The sequence below is a fragment of the Pelodiscus sinensis genome, chromosome 4 (assembly GCF_052426305.1).
Source record: "Pelodiscus sinensis isolate ZL-2025 chromosome 4, ASM5242630v1, whole genome shotgun sequence".
Taxonomy (NCBI): Eukaryota; Metazoa; Chordata; order Testudines; family Trionychidae; genus Pelodiscus; species Pelodiscus sinensis.
In genome coordinates this window covers 58928255-58941405 of record NC_143055.1, presented here as the reverse complement: position 1 = coordinate 58941405, position 13151 = coordinate 58928255, and the positions used below count along the sequence as shown (strand labels likewise).

Genomic DNA, 13151 nt, shown 5'->3' with positions numbered 1-13151 from the left:
CCAGCACCCAGCCTGACTGGCAGCTGGGGCTGGAACTGGAGCCTAGGCCTTTTTACTGCTGCTGGGGCTGGGACCGTGGTACTAAAAATAGCACTGCAACCCCAGCTTGAGTCCTGGCACCCGGGGCGTGCTTCCTCATGTGCTAGGACTGGAGCTGGGCCAGGGTGCAGCTGCTCCTGAGCTGGGGCCACAGTACTAAAAATAGCACTGTGGCCCTGGCTCCAGCCCTAGCACACAGAGCGTCTGCCAACCACGATGCTCTGCCTAGCAGATACAGGTGTCAAGATGGCAGAAGATAAGAGAAGGAGCAGGGGGATAACTAAAGGGAAAATGGGGATGAGGAGAGGAAAGGGCTTGTGCTGAGGCGAGGTGGGGGGGGGGGGAAGGAGAGGAGAAGAAAGGGGAAGGCACCATGGGTGAAGGCACCAAGGGGCAGGGTGAAGGAGAGACAAATGCCAAGGGGCCAAGAGGAGACAATGAGGGGAAAGGGCAGGAGGAGTGGGAGTGGGAAGGAATGGGAAAGTGTCAGTGGGGGTGCAAGACGAGAGGGGACAGGGTGATGCAGGGAGAGGAGAAGGGAGGGGCAATGGGGGCAAGAGGACAGAAGAGGAGAGGGGAAGAGAGAGCTTCAAAGGAGGGGTGAGCATGAGGAAGGTGGGGGTTGGGGCAAATCATGTGTGAGGGTGCTGAGGGGCTTGAGGAGAACTGAGGCAGAGTGGTGAGGGGGTGGGCACCAGGGAGGAAGAGGGTGGCACCAGGAGAGTACAGGGAATAAGAGAAGGTGCAGGTTCCAGAGGGATTGTGGGGGGGTGAAGCAGAAGGGCAGACATGTGGAGGGGAGGGACGGGAACCAGAGGGCAGAGAGGGGTAGAGGGAGGTGTTAGGAGAGGGGATGGAGAGGGGAACTAGAGGAGGGATGGGCACAAGGGGAAAGGCAGGTGCAGGGGTCAGAGAGGATGGGGAGGTGGGGCAAATCCCAGGAGGGGAGTGAGAAGGGCAGGAGTCAGGACAGCAGAGGAGGGTGAGAGGTGGGGTGCAGCATCAGGCACTAGGGGAGCAGATGGGGCAAGGGGAGAATGGGAGACATGGCAGCAGAGGGGAAAAGGAGAGATTTATAACTTGGGTGACATTGTGGCACACATCCGAACAAGCACACGTCCTCAATATTGGTGCACAAGACAAAACTCACTCCACTCCTGGATGGAAAACCTTAGAGGGAACACCGCTGAGATGTCAGGGTTTCCCTCTCCCCCTGCCTCAGGAGGGGTTGTTTCCTGCCACTGTCTGAACTTACAAGACAGCATGGTGATATCCTCCAAAACACGCTGTCTGCATACACACACACACTCATAGTCACCCTCTCCTCCTTTCCCCTGACTTCTGTTGAAAAGCAGCCAGTCAATGTAACAGGATAACCATGGAACAATGGGATTGGGAAACCTGCATCATGTAACGCTGACTGTACCATGTGGAATTGAAAACCCTTTCCAAAGATGCACAGTGGGATAGCTACAATGCACTGCTTTCTGTGGCACTGCAAGAGCTGCTAATGTGGACGTGCTCCACGGTCACAAAGAGCACAGTGTGGACACACAACAGCAGTTTTCCTGTAATACTCTGTGAAAAGCGCTGTAGTTACTAGTTACTAGTTACATGTGTCCATATAGACATGGCCTTAGCAAAGTGATTCTGTCAAATAACATATGTATTTTTAATCTGGTAAAGAAAAAGAAACTAACTAAATAGATATGAATATTTATTCTCCCAAATTAGAGTGAAAGGATTTTTTTTCAATTCCCAATCACCTCAGGTAGGTGTATATATATATTTATTTTCTGTTAAAGACATCTTGTATTTCATTGGTTAGCAAGAGGACAAAGGTTATAGTAGCTTTCATTCATAGATCTCAAAGCTCTCTATTTAAAAAGATCTATGTGCAAGTAATAGTAATATAATCATTTAGTATGTGGATAAAATGAAGCACAGAGGTCAGTAACTTTTCCAAGCTCACTTAGCAGAACAGTAAAAGACCTCACAATAACTCTCAATGATACTAATCCCCCTTCTATAACCCAATACCACTGTCAAGAATTACAGTAGAGGCAAGGGATAGACAGACCAAAAATTGCATGAGATCCTGATTTTGAATCCACCTTCCCTGACACATGCTGAAGTTCAGTGGGAAGGGGCCTCAAACCCTCTATTTGAAAGCAGGTTCATTCTCTAGTGGAGAGTTAATATTTTAGGTATTTTATTTTCATAGTAAGGTAAGTATCATAATTATACTGAAGTTTCCTTTTAGCCATGTAGATGTTACTATGGAATTTCTCCAGTGAAATGTCAGTGGTACTATTTCACTTTTATGGAACAATAGTGACATCTAGTGACCATCTTAGTTTTTAACTGTGCTGTATTTTATACATAAACAGAGCTGTTTTCACCTACTGCAAATCTGGTGTAGTTCCATTAACTTGAATGGAGCTGTGCAGACTTAAATCTGCTGAGAAGCTGACCCAGTATGTGTGCCAGAAAGTTGTCTAGCAACCCTATGGACTTCTGACTTGTGAGGACTGCAGACTTTGCCTCACGTTCTGATCTCCAGTCTCTTGACTCCAGCTTCATTCTCACCCTGACTCTTGTCTAGCCAGCTACTACACCTAATGTTTAGTCTCTGACCCTGGCCTGACTCTGGCTTGTCAATCCCAGGTCTAGAAATTACTCTGATCTCTGCTTGCTGACTACTGTCTCATGGCCATTCTGGGTTTGTGGACACCAGCACAGCTGCATGGGGTAGACCCAACCACCTCCACCCCAGTCTCTTATGGTTTGTCCAGACCCACTTTCAGTCCCTCCATGGAAGCCCCTTAGCAAGGATATGGCATTGGCATATTTTACCACAACCTGTTGTACCCTGTGGGGGACTGGATTCACAGGGGTGGGATGTGCAACCCCAAACTGAGAAACATGCTGCAATACCAACGGTTGCAACTCAAGTAGAAACTGTTCACTCAAGTGAACAGCTTGCACAGTCCCAGGGGGAAAAGGTCTGTGCTTCAGGCTCAGGTTGGACTTACAATAAGGTCTTGCAATAGGGGCTTGCAACTGTTACCTGAACGTTTTGTTGGGATCCACCAGAAGTTCAGTGGGTTCCTGAATCACTGCTGTCATCTTTTCCTACTCTGCCCTAGAAGATCACTTTTTAAATCTCCGAACAGGCGAAGATCTACCGCCCCGCCCCTTCCTTGAAGCCCCACCCTCTGTATTCTCCTCCTGTCCATCACTTGCTATCCCCAACCCTTACTTACACACTCTGATAAACAGTTTATTTTTAAATTATGCGATGTATAAAATTAAAATCACATCTTTATAGTTATGAAATAAATGGTCTGTTTTTTATTCATGCTATTTAAATCTAAAATGAAGCATTTATAATTATACATTTTGTGGGGACAGAGTTCTGCGGCTGGGGGCAGGGGAGAGGGAACAGGGTGCTGGGAGGGCAGAGGACAGGGTTCTGCAGCAGGGGACAGAGTGCCAGTGGGGACAGGTTTCTGCAGCTGGGGACAGAGTGCCAGTGGGGACAGGTTTCTGCAGCTGGGGACAGGGTGCCAGTGGGGGCAGGAATAGGGACAGAGTTCTGTAGCTGGGAACAGAGGAGTGGGAACAGAATTCTGTGGCTGGGGACAGGTGAGTGGGGACAGAGTTTGGGGAGTGGGGACAGGGGGGTGGGGACAGCGTTCGGGGAGTGAGGAGGGGAGTGGGAACAGAGTTCTGTAGCTGGGGACAGGAGAGTGGGGACAGAATTCTGTGGCTGGGGATAGGAGAGTGGGGACAGAGTTCGGGGAGCGGGGACAGCGTTCTGTGGCTGGGGAGTGGGGTGCCAGTGGAGGCAGAGAGTCCCCTGTATCTGCCTCCTCCCAGGATTCCCCCCCCGAGGGAAACCAGCACGTGCCTGCCCCAGGGCCGACCCCCCTGGTGCAGGGAAGCTCCGCGTGCGCACACCTGCTTGGGGTCGACCCCATGCAGGGAAGTCCCGCGCGCGCCTGCTCCAGGGCCGACTGCACCACGCGCGCGCCTCCCCCGGGGCTGACTCACCCCTCCTGTGCAGTGCAGGGAGCCAATGCTCCCTCCCGCAGTACACCCAGCAGACCAGCTAGCGCTACTTCCGGAATCGCCGGAAGTGGCGCTAAGCTGCGGGACTTCTGTCCATCCCCGGGAAGCCTACACTACCTCCATTTTCACTTGCAGGGCCCAGCGACTAATAGGGGGCCTGGAGCTGAGAGTAGTGGTTGGGTTTGCTCCCACATTCCTTGGTGGTGGTGGGAAGAGAGCAACCTGGTTACAGCCGACTCCACTCCCCAAGCTCCCAGAATTTCAATAGAGGGCATTAAGATGGACTTCCAGAAGCTACAGGTTGTTCACAGTTGGGCAGTGCCCAGTATCTCTGCGAGCTGGGAGTTTTGCAAATTTTAACCAAAGTCTCATTCCAGGCTTCTCAGGGAAAGTAGCCACGATGACAAACTTCCCATGGAAGGCCATCAGATTTTTTTGGATGCCTGAAGCCCACCATGCAAACCACTTTTACAACTGTTTCCGATATAGTCCATCTGAACCTGTCTCAGACATTCATAGCGGAGCCTGATGCACCCAATGTTGGCATTAAGGCCATATTCGTTCATATTCGTACAGCTAATGCTGCATCCTTGTTTATACTGCTCCCAATAATTCATCCATGCTAAATGGAATTATGAAATATAGATGAAGAACTTCCTGTGATTAAATCAATGTTGGAAGAGTGGTGCCATCAGCTGATACAAGTCTTTTCTGACTATGCCAACCTCGATTATCCACATAAAGCTTGAACCTTCAACCAAAGACAGCTCCAGTAGTCATTGTTCTTTTCTTGGTTCGATTTCATGATTACCTATCGCCAAGGTGCCAGGAATGGGAAAGTTGATGCCTTATCTCAAAAGGGTGAATACTATCAAGAGAACAAGGAGACTAATCAGGAATACCTTTTCTCTTAAATACTCATTATTTCCGTAGTGTTACAATGCACCAGTACATGATTGATCTAATCCAATATGCTTTGTGGGGTGGTCTCTAAACCCAGGAGGTGGTGGACCAGCCTGAACAAATAAAAGCTGGAACCAAAATGCAATGATCCACATGGGACACAACCACATAACTCAATGGGTGCATATCTCCCATGACATTCCATTGGTGGGCTATTTTATCTGCCTTAAGACTTTTTGCATGGCTTTCTAATTGTTCTGGTGACTCCATATACAAGTTAAAGTGTGGGATTAGGTTAATTCTTGTGACCAGGGCGTGAACACCTATACACCCTACGCTATAAACTACACCCTACACATCCTTACCTATAATCTGGGCCTCAATTACTCTGGATTTCCAGGAATTCCTGACTCTGATGGCCACACAGTGATCTTGACCAATGTGGACTAAGTGACCAAAATGATTCATTTCATTCGCTTTGGACCTCTGCTCTCTGCTAAAGTAATGGCTAAACTGCTGGCAGTGTCTGTTAATCCACCTTCATGGGCTTCCATACTGTATAACCTTGGATCAAGGTCTGCAGTTTGTTTCACGCTTCTGGCATGTAATGTTTCAGTTACTAGATGTTTGTTATTCTGACCCCCTCGTTACTGACTTCTGCCTTATAGCCATCCTTGAAGTATGGTTGGCCCAGTTGTGACTACTGCCTATGCTTTGATTCCTTATAGTCATACGTGATTATGGCCACGTCACTCCTTGTTTATTGGCAATGAAACTGACCTGCCTTCACTGTTTCAGCCCAATGAGCCATTGGCTTGGGGGAACTTTGAGTTTGATAGTGTCATTGCCCATAGCCTCATTATTGCTGAAGTGTGGTACCCTATGTCACCCTTCCCATGTTGTCCAAATCAAATAAGATTGTTGCTATTGTGATGCTGTACAGCTCAAATCATTCCTTTCCATCTCAAGCTCTTTTCTTGAATATAAAGTATTTCCTCTTTTCTGGTCTCCCTGATTATGCTTCCTCTTTAGTTTGTCCAAAATTAGATGTGAAAATGAGCTGTCACCTACCACTCTTAATATGTTCTGTCCCGCTTCACTGGCTTTCTTTTGCTTTCTGTAACAAATTCAATCTCGTTTTAGGCGATGCGCAATTTACACTATAGCTACATTAGGAGCACTTTAATGGCCTAGGAATATCAGCATACTATACTGAGAAAGCACAGTAAATATGGTTACAGCTATTTGGACTAGTATAATAAAACCACCTCCTACAAGTCAAGCCATCTGCACCAGCAAAAACACAGATTTACCAATATAACTGACAATAGTGATGTCTGCCAGAATAACTACATGAGTCAGTGATCACACCTCTTCACGTCCCAATCAGCATATCTTTACTGGCAGAAATCTGTAGCGTAGACAGAGTGTTAGTTTTTGCATCTCTCACCATTTCCATTTACTTGATGCTCTTCTCTATCCTCCTCACTCTTCCACTCAACTCTTCATTCATCTTAAACCACAGTTCTGATAACCTCCCTCATTTCTTCTCCCCATGTTCATCTGCTCATTTTCTTTTATGTGGCCCCTAAATATGGAACTCTTTTCTTGACTCTTTCTGCCATGTTTCTATTCTGTCAAGTCCCTCACATATGGTGAGAGCTCTAAATCTTATTTCCCCCTCCAAAGTAGTGAGGCTGAGAGGACTCATGAAACTCTTGATGTTATGTGCATTAATTCCTACTGTATTAATCGTGATCGTACTGTTATCACCCTCATTATCTCTCCCTGTTACCTCTCTTTACCCTCACTGCCTAGGAAGGAGTTATAGTGGAATGTAATCTGGAGAAAAAAGAAAAGCAAACATAATTCTGGGCTGTATTAGCAGGAATGTTGTGAGGAACGCATGAGAAGTAGTTCTTCCATTCTACTCTGAGTTAATAGGGTCTCAGCTGGAATGTTATGTCCAGTTCTGGGCAGCACATTTCAGGAAAGAGATGGACAACTTGGAGAAAGCCCAAAGGAGAGCAAAAAAATGATTAAAGGTCTAGAATACATGACCTGTAAGGCAAGATGGGGAGGAGGGGGCGGCAGAACCATGGGTTTGTTTAGTTTAGAGAAGACTAAGAAGGGACATTTTAACAGTTTTTAGGTATGTCAAAGGTTGTTAAAAGGAAGGTGAAAAATTGTTCTTGTTAACTTCTAAGGATAGAATGAGACTTAAATTGAAGGAAGGGATGATTAGCTTAGACATCAGGAAAAACTTCCTGTCAAGATTGTTAACACTGGAATAAATTACCTAAAGAGGTTGTGGAATCTCTATCCTTGGATGTTTTTAAGAAGAGGTTAGACAAACACCTGTCAGGAATGGTGTAGTTCAGTGGTCCCCAACGCCGGTGCCTGCCGACATTTGTGTGTGCCTGCCGACAACCTGGTTTGGCCCCGCCCCTGGCACGCGGTGCACTGGAGGCGCTGGCCACAGGCGCGCGCCGGCCCTGGGCCTACGGCACAAGGCGCTCAAGTGGCCCCGGCCCCGGGGCACATGCCAGCGCCGGGTGCAAGGGCATCCCCGCCCCTGGTGTGCCCCAGGACGCACGGACCCGCCTCCGGGCACCCGACGCGTGAGTGGCCCCGCCCCAAGGCGCCCAGGAGCTTCTAAAGGTTGGGGACCACTGGTGTAGTTTTTATATAGTTCTGCTTTCAGTGCAGGGACTGAATTATATGATCTAGTAAGGGTCCAGTTTTGCACTTCGATGATTTTATGTATCTGTACCTGTGCTGACCCATTTCTTAATTTAGGTAATAAGCTTTTTCAGGGGAGTGATTCTCTTGCCCTTTTATAGCACTTATGATGTAAATAACAAGCTCCTGAGCCTAACTTAAATTTAAATCCAGTAATGAAGGTTTTATATATATATTGGGACTGCACATTCCAGTGGCATTCCCATTTTGTATAATGTTTGAAGTGATGATAGTGATTTTGTGATTTATTTTTTATTAAAGGAAGCTTTGTTTGCTACCACTGTCTGTGTGTGGTGGGAGGTGACTTTCGTGTGCTCCTCCGTGGGGCAGAGAAGCACAGGAGGTCTCTTCCCCCTCACCCCCCACTGCCCTGCCAGGGGCACGCAGTGCCCAGAGGGAACCAGCAGTTCCCTCTGGTTCCATGTGCCGCTGGTGTGGGGAGGAGATTTTCCTGATTGGCCTGGGGGCAGGGAAGCACGTGAGATCTCCCTGCTTGGGCACGTGATGTCTAGGAGGAACTGTCAACTATTTTGAACAGCTGGCAGTTCCGTCTGATGCCACATACCCCTGGTAGAGGGAGGAGACTTTGCATGCTCCCCCTGCCCCGGGTCTCAATTGGCCTGGGGGCGGCAGGGATGCAGCAGGGACATGGGCTGGATGAAATGGCTTGGTGGGCTGTATCTGGCCCGCTGGCCTTATCTTGCTCACCCATATATTACATCCTATTTCTCTCCAATGTGCTTTGGACACCACTCTAAAGATTATTTGAAGCCCTATAGTGCCTGATATAGCCAAGAACCCTAATTGTGAAAATTTTGTGTTCCTTTGTCTCCTTTTCTTTGCTCTGACTATCCATTTTTCTTGGAGATCACCCAAACACTTCTATATATGTTCCAGATAGAAGTTCCAGGTTTGTATTTATTTCCTTACTCTAATTATCCCAATTCTGTATCACAGCCATACTCCTGAAAAAATCTAGTCTCTTTTTTACTGTTTGGAGGCCTTAAAGTGCTCAACAATTTTCCCTTTGAAATTTTACCACAGCTCTTGTCTCGGTACCGTGTTCTACATTTTCTTTTTAAATCTCGGTGCTTTTTGCACACCGTATAGAAGCCTGCCAGTGCACCTTCAGAGTTCCCTCATATAATCCAATGCCCCATCAATAGTTCTTCTGCTCGCCTCCTGTTTAATACTTCATTAATATGCTCCTGTCCTGTAGATGTTGCTCAGTGTTTTCCTGAATCTGTTCGTTTGCTAAGGCTCCTAAAATGCTTGCAAACCTCCTTTTAGAGACTTTGAAATATTCCCACTTTCCACTAAAGTGTTCCCATGTTTGTTCTCAGACCTGCATAGATACTGTTGCATTGCGTTTGTAGTGCGTAGAGGGCTCAGTCACAGATTAGGACCCTATTGGCTCCATTGTACAAACACAAAAGGAGACAGTCCATGCCTTCAGGAGTTTACAATCTAAAATATCATAATATACACAGAGGTACATTGTGCCCTTATATAAACTTCTGGCGGTCTGTTGTACCCTTCCTATCGAGAGACTTCTCCCACCTGTAGATTCCTCCATGAATACTTCAGCATCCTCTGTGCAACTTCTCCGATATTATGCACCAGCATATGCTTCTGCTGTCTCATTTGAGGGTTTATAGTCTCCTCTACATCAAGGTGTTGAAACAAAAGAGTAAAAAAACAAACATGGAGGTTTCTAAACCTTATAGAAGAGTAAAGAGATCCTACACAGCATGCGCTCTTCCTTTTCTTTGAAGGTATGTCTACACTACAGAGGGTTTTTTTTGGAAAAATGGCCGTTTTTCTGAAAAAACTTCAATTACATCTGCACTGCAATTGCATTCTTCCGAAAGAAAATCAAAAGAACGGAGGGCTTTTCCCCCCCAATATTGGTAATCTTCATTCTGTGAGGAAGAAGCCTTTTTCTGAAAGGCATGTGTGGATGGGGAAGAGGGAATTCTTTCGAAAGAAGAGGAAAAGGGAAGAAGACAGGTGCCCTAGTGGTCACTCCATCCATAGTAATCACAGATGAAAAGTGAGACAGCGTCCATTCAGTATGGACGCTATCTTTCAGTGCACTTTTGCAGTGTGGATGCTGTCTTTTGAAAGAAGTTTTTCCAGAAGATCTCTTCCAGAAAAGTTTCTTCTGAAAGAAGCCTGCAGTCTAGATATAGACTGAGCCAGGAAAACACCGTCTGCACCAGCTTCACACAGTTGGGCTTCAGCTAACATTCAGGACACATTTTAGAGATGGGAAGTGAGGCACAGAGGAGCTAAGTGACATGCTCAGTCACACAGGAAGTCTTTGTCAGAACAGGGACTTGATTTCACCCCTTGACTTTGACCAAATATGAGAAATGTCAGCCTCGGTATTTTTTTTAAAGTTTGTCATAAGCATCTGTGAATAGGATCTTATAACTGAAGTTAGTGTGTGTAAGAGCTGCTGTCTTGTGTTTTTAGTGTAACACTCTGATAAACAAAGTAGCCACCTAGTGGCAGTATAAAACTGCATTATGTTTAGAATAAAGCAAGTATTTTTCATTTCCACTCAAAGATGTACAATGTGCAATCTATTAGTTGTATTTTTTAGCGATTTAGCAGTTTACAATTATGTTGCAATACTCCTTTGTGCTTATTGTCTGGATTGTATAATGTGTTTATAGTACTTCAGAAGAATGTGTAAAGAAAATACTTTTCAAAACTGTATTTGAGGTTAAGTGTATTACTAAATGTCAGATATATTTCTACACACTTTCCTTCTCGCTCCTCTTTCTTAAACAAAATAAAAACCCCTATACTCTAAATAATTATGACATTTTCAAAATTTAAATATTATTTAATACAGATTAGCAAATTGTTACATATTCCTGCATTTTAGTGTAACCGCTATTGGTGGATTTGCTGTAGGTTAGTATAGGAGCCTCTACATCTTGAGCTATAAGACCAGCTGGCTGTCAGCTTAGGCTGTATAGCTCCCTTGTTTTTAATCTCTGGCTGTAAATGGTCTAAGTGCCACTGCATGGGACAGTGAACCATACTAGGTTTGTGGGTTACATTAGCACAGTTTATTTTTAGCTCCTCTGAGACCTTTTCCTTTCCCAGTAGTGTTTGTTTATGGAGAGATGTCAGTATTTGAGATGTACAAGTTTTGTTGGAGCTGTATAGTGGAAGCTATGGCATGTGCTCTGGTGTAAATATGCATCATACTTTACCTCATCGCTTGTACTACTGAAGACTAGTTATACTTTAAACTGGGATAGTCGAGAGGAAAACTGGTCTGGATTAATTTAATCTGAGATGGTCCTCCTTTTTATCCACAGATTTTCAGGAAGAAGCTGCTAACCAACACTGTTGCTCTGGACTGACTCATTTCCCCAGATTCATTAACCCTGCAAAAGGAAGCCAAGGCCTGATGTACATTTTATAGGTTGTACCTCCCTTAACTGGGACGCCCTGGTCCGGCAACATCTGTGGTCAGGCACTGAGCATGGATGTTCCTGGACCACAGAGCCCAGGAACAGGGAGGTCTGGGGGCAGGACAGGAGTGCCGTAGGGGGCACCTGTAACTCAGACCCCAGTTTGTGTGTGTGGGGAAGGAGGGCAATAGGTGGCACAGTGGGGAGCTCTGGCCCCACCCCCAGCAGCAGCCAGGGAGCTCTGGTTTTGGCTGTGTAGCTCTGGCCTCAGCCATGGACTTTTCATATTAGCGAACAGAGGATGGGAAAGGGCTGGCATAGGTGCTGAAAGTGGGGTGGCTTCTGCTGCCCTGCCTTGAAGTGGTTTCCATCACACACATACAAGGTTTCAAGTGTGGTTCTTCTGCTCTGTGGCGCTGTGCACATTGCTCCAGTCTCCCTGGGGGCGGGGTAGTCGGGCTATGTTGGGGTTAAGGGGTATTAGGGAGGGGTAGTAAGTCGCTTGTCCCTGAAAGGAAGGGAAGAGCTGGTAGGAGGAAGGGGGAGTGTGTGGGTGGAAGAGGTGGCCGTGGTTAGGGCTCGTCCCCGGGGGTGAGAAAGGAGGGCAGGCTGTGGCAGCAGGGTGGGTCACTCACTTGTGCGTGTGGCGAGGGCTGTTGCGATCCTGCTCCTGCCCTGGGTTCGGGCAGCGAGTGTGGGGCGCCCGGGCGGCACAGTGACTGCCCCGCGGGAGCCCGCGCCCTGGACACATGAGCCGCCGCCGCGGCACAGGCGCTGCCCTGGAGCCGCCGCGGTACAGTCACTGCCCCGGGGGAGCCGCGCCCTGGACTCTAGGAGCCGCCGCGGCCCCGCTCCCTGCAGCCGCTGCGGAATCCCGCTCCCTGCCAGCTGCGGCCATCCATCCATCCGGCGGGTGGAGCAGCCGCGGCTCCGGGGGCGCCCGACCCCCAGCCCCCCTTTCTCCTCCCGCTCAGCCGCCCGGCCCGCTCTCCCCACGGGGGATGGCGGGTCACAATGAGAAATGACAGAGGGGCGCAGCTTGCAGCCGCGTCCACGCTGGAGCCGCCAGGCGGGCCAGGGACCCTGCGGAGCTGCTGGGAGCCCGGGCGCCGCCCTTCCCTGCGCCTTTCATGCTCGTGGCGAGCGGGCTGCGGCGCCCCTGCCACCCGCCCGTGATTTCCGACCCGCCGCGGTGTGCCGGGGAGCCCGAGCTGGTTGTCATAGGGTAAGGCTGGAAACGCTCCTCAGGCCTCTGGCGCGTCCCTCCCTGCAGCCTCCGCGCGCGTGCAGGCTGCGGGCAGCAAAACCGCCCTGTGCCGGGCCGGGTTACACGTGCGTGTGTGTTTAGGGGGGTTGTGGACACATGTATGCAAATATGGATAGTGTGGGTATCCATATAGAGCTCTCGGATGGCTAGGCTACGTGGATAGTGTACTAAACGCATGGGGGGGGGGGGGTAATCAGGAAGAAGTAGTGGTGTACATTTGGCATGATTTTATAAATGACAAGAAGTCGTCTCAAAGGATCACCGATAAAATCTTTGAACTGAACCATCATGTGTTATACTATGCTGTATTTTCTGAGGAAGAAACTGTTTTACAGTGCCCGTTTTGTTTTGTTGTTATTACTGGGTAAATGCAGGCTCTCTTAGTGCCAGGAAAACAACTAGCACAGACCTCTGGGAGAGAGCCAGAGAAATCTATTACATTAAAATTCTGTGTGGCTAGAATCTGTTTACACGTTATCATTTCATGATTTCCATTTCAGTGTCTCAGCACCTCAGAATCTCTCCTTTTGAAAAGTATGAGATTCCTTTGTTAGCATTCAGGAGGCACCAAGATGAATACCTCGCCATTGTAGACTGACTCTTGTCCAGCTGGGGCCTTGGGCCTTTTCAGTCATAGACCTGTGAGGTGTGACTTTCACATCTGGAAAGAAAAAAGGAAACATTTCTGTGGC

At 47.9% G+C, this 13151-nt stretch overlaps 1 protein-coding gene and 1 long non-coding RNA gene across 3 annotated transcripts in view; one reads left to right on the top strand and one right to left on the bottom strand.

Moving 5' to 3' along the window:
* FAM149A (family with sequence similarity 149 member A) overlaps positions 1 to 13151 on the top strand; it is a 73113-nt gene that overhangs the window by 24875 nt on the left and 35087 nt on the right.
* On the bottom strand, positions 4848 to 12045 carry LOC142829639 (uncharacterized). Of its 2 annotated transcripts, XR_012904276.2 has the most exons (4): positions 11828 to 12045; positions 10989 to 11165; positions 6088 to 6133; positions 4848 to 4981 (listed from the first exon to the last, which is right to left on the bottom strand). It is a non-coding gene; the product is annotated as an uncharacterized LOC142829639 (long non-coding RNA). The 2 variants fall into 2 exon arrangements; XR_012904277.2 differs by lacking the exons at positions 4848 to 4981; positions 6088 to 6133 and adding an exon at positions 8898 to 9422.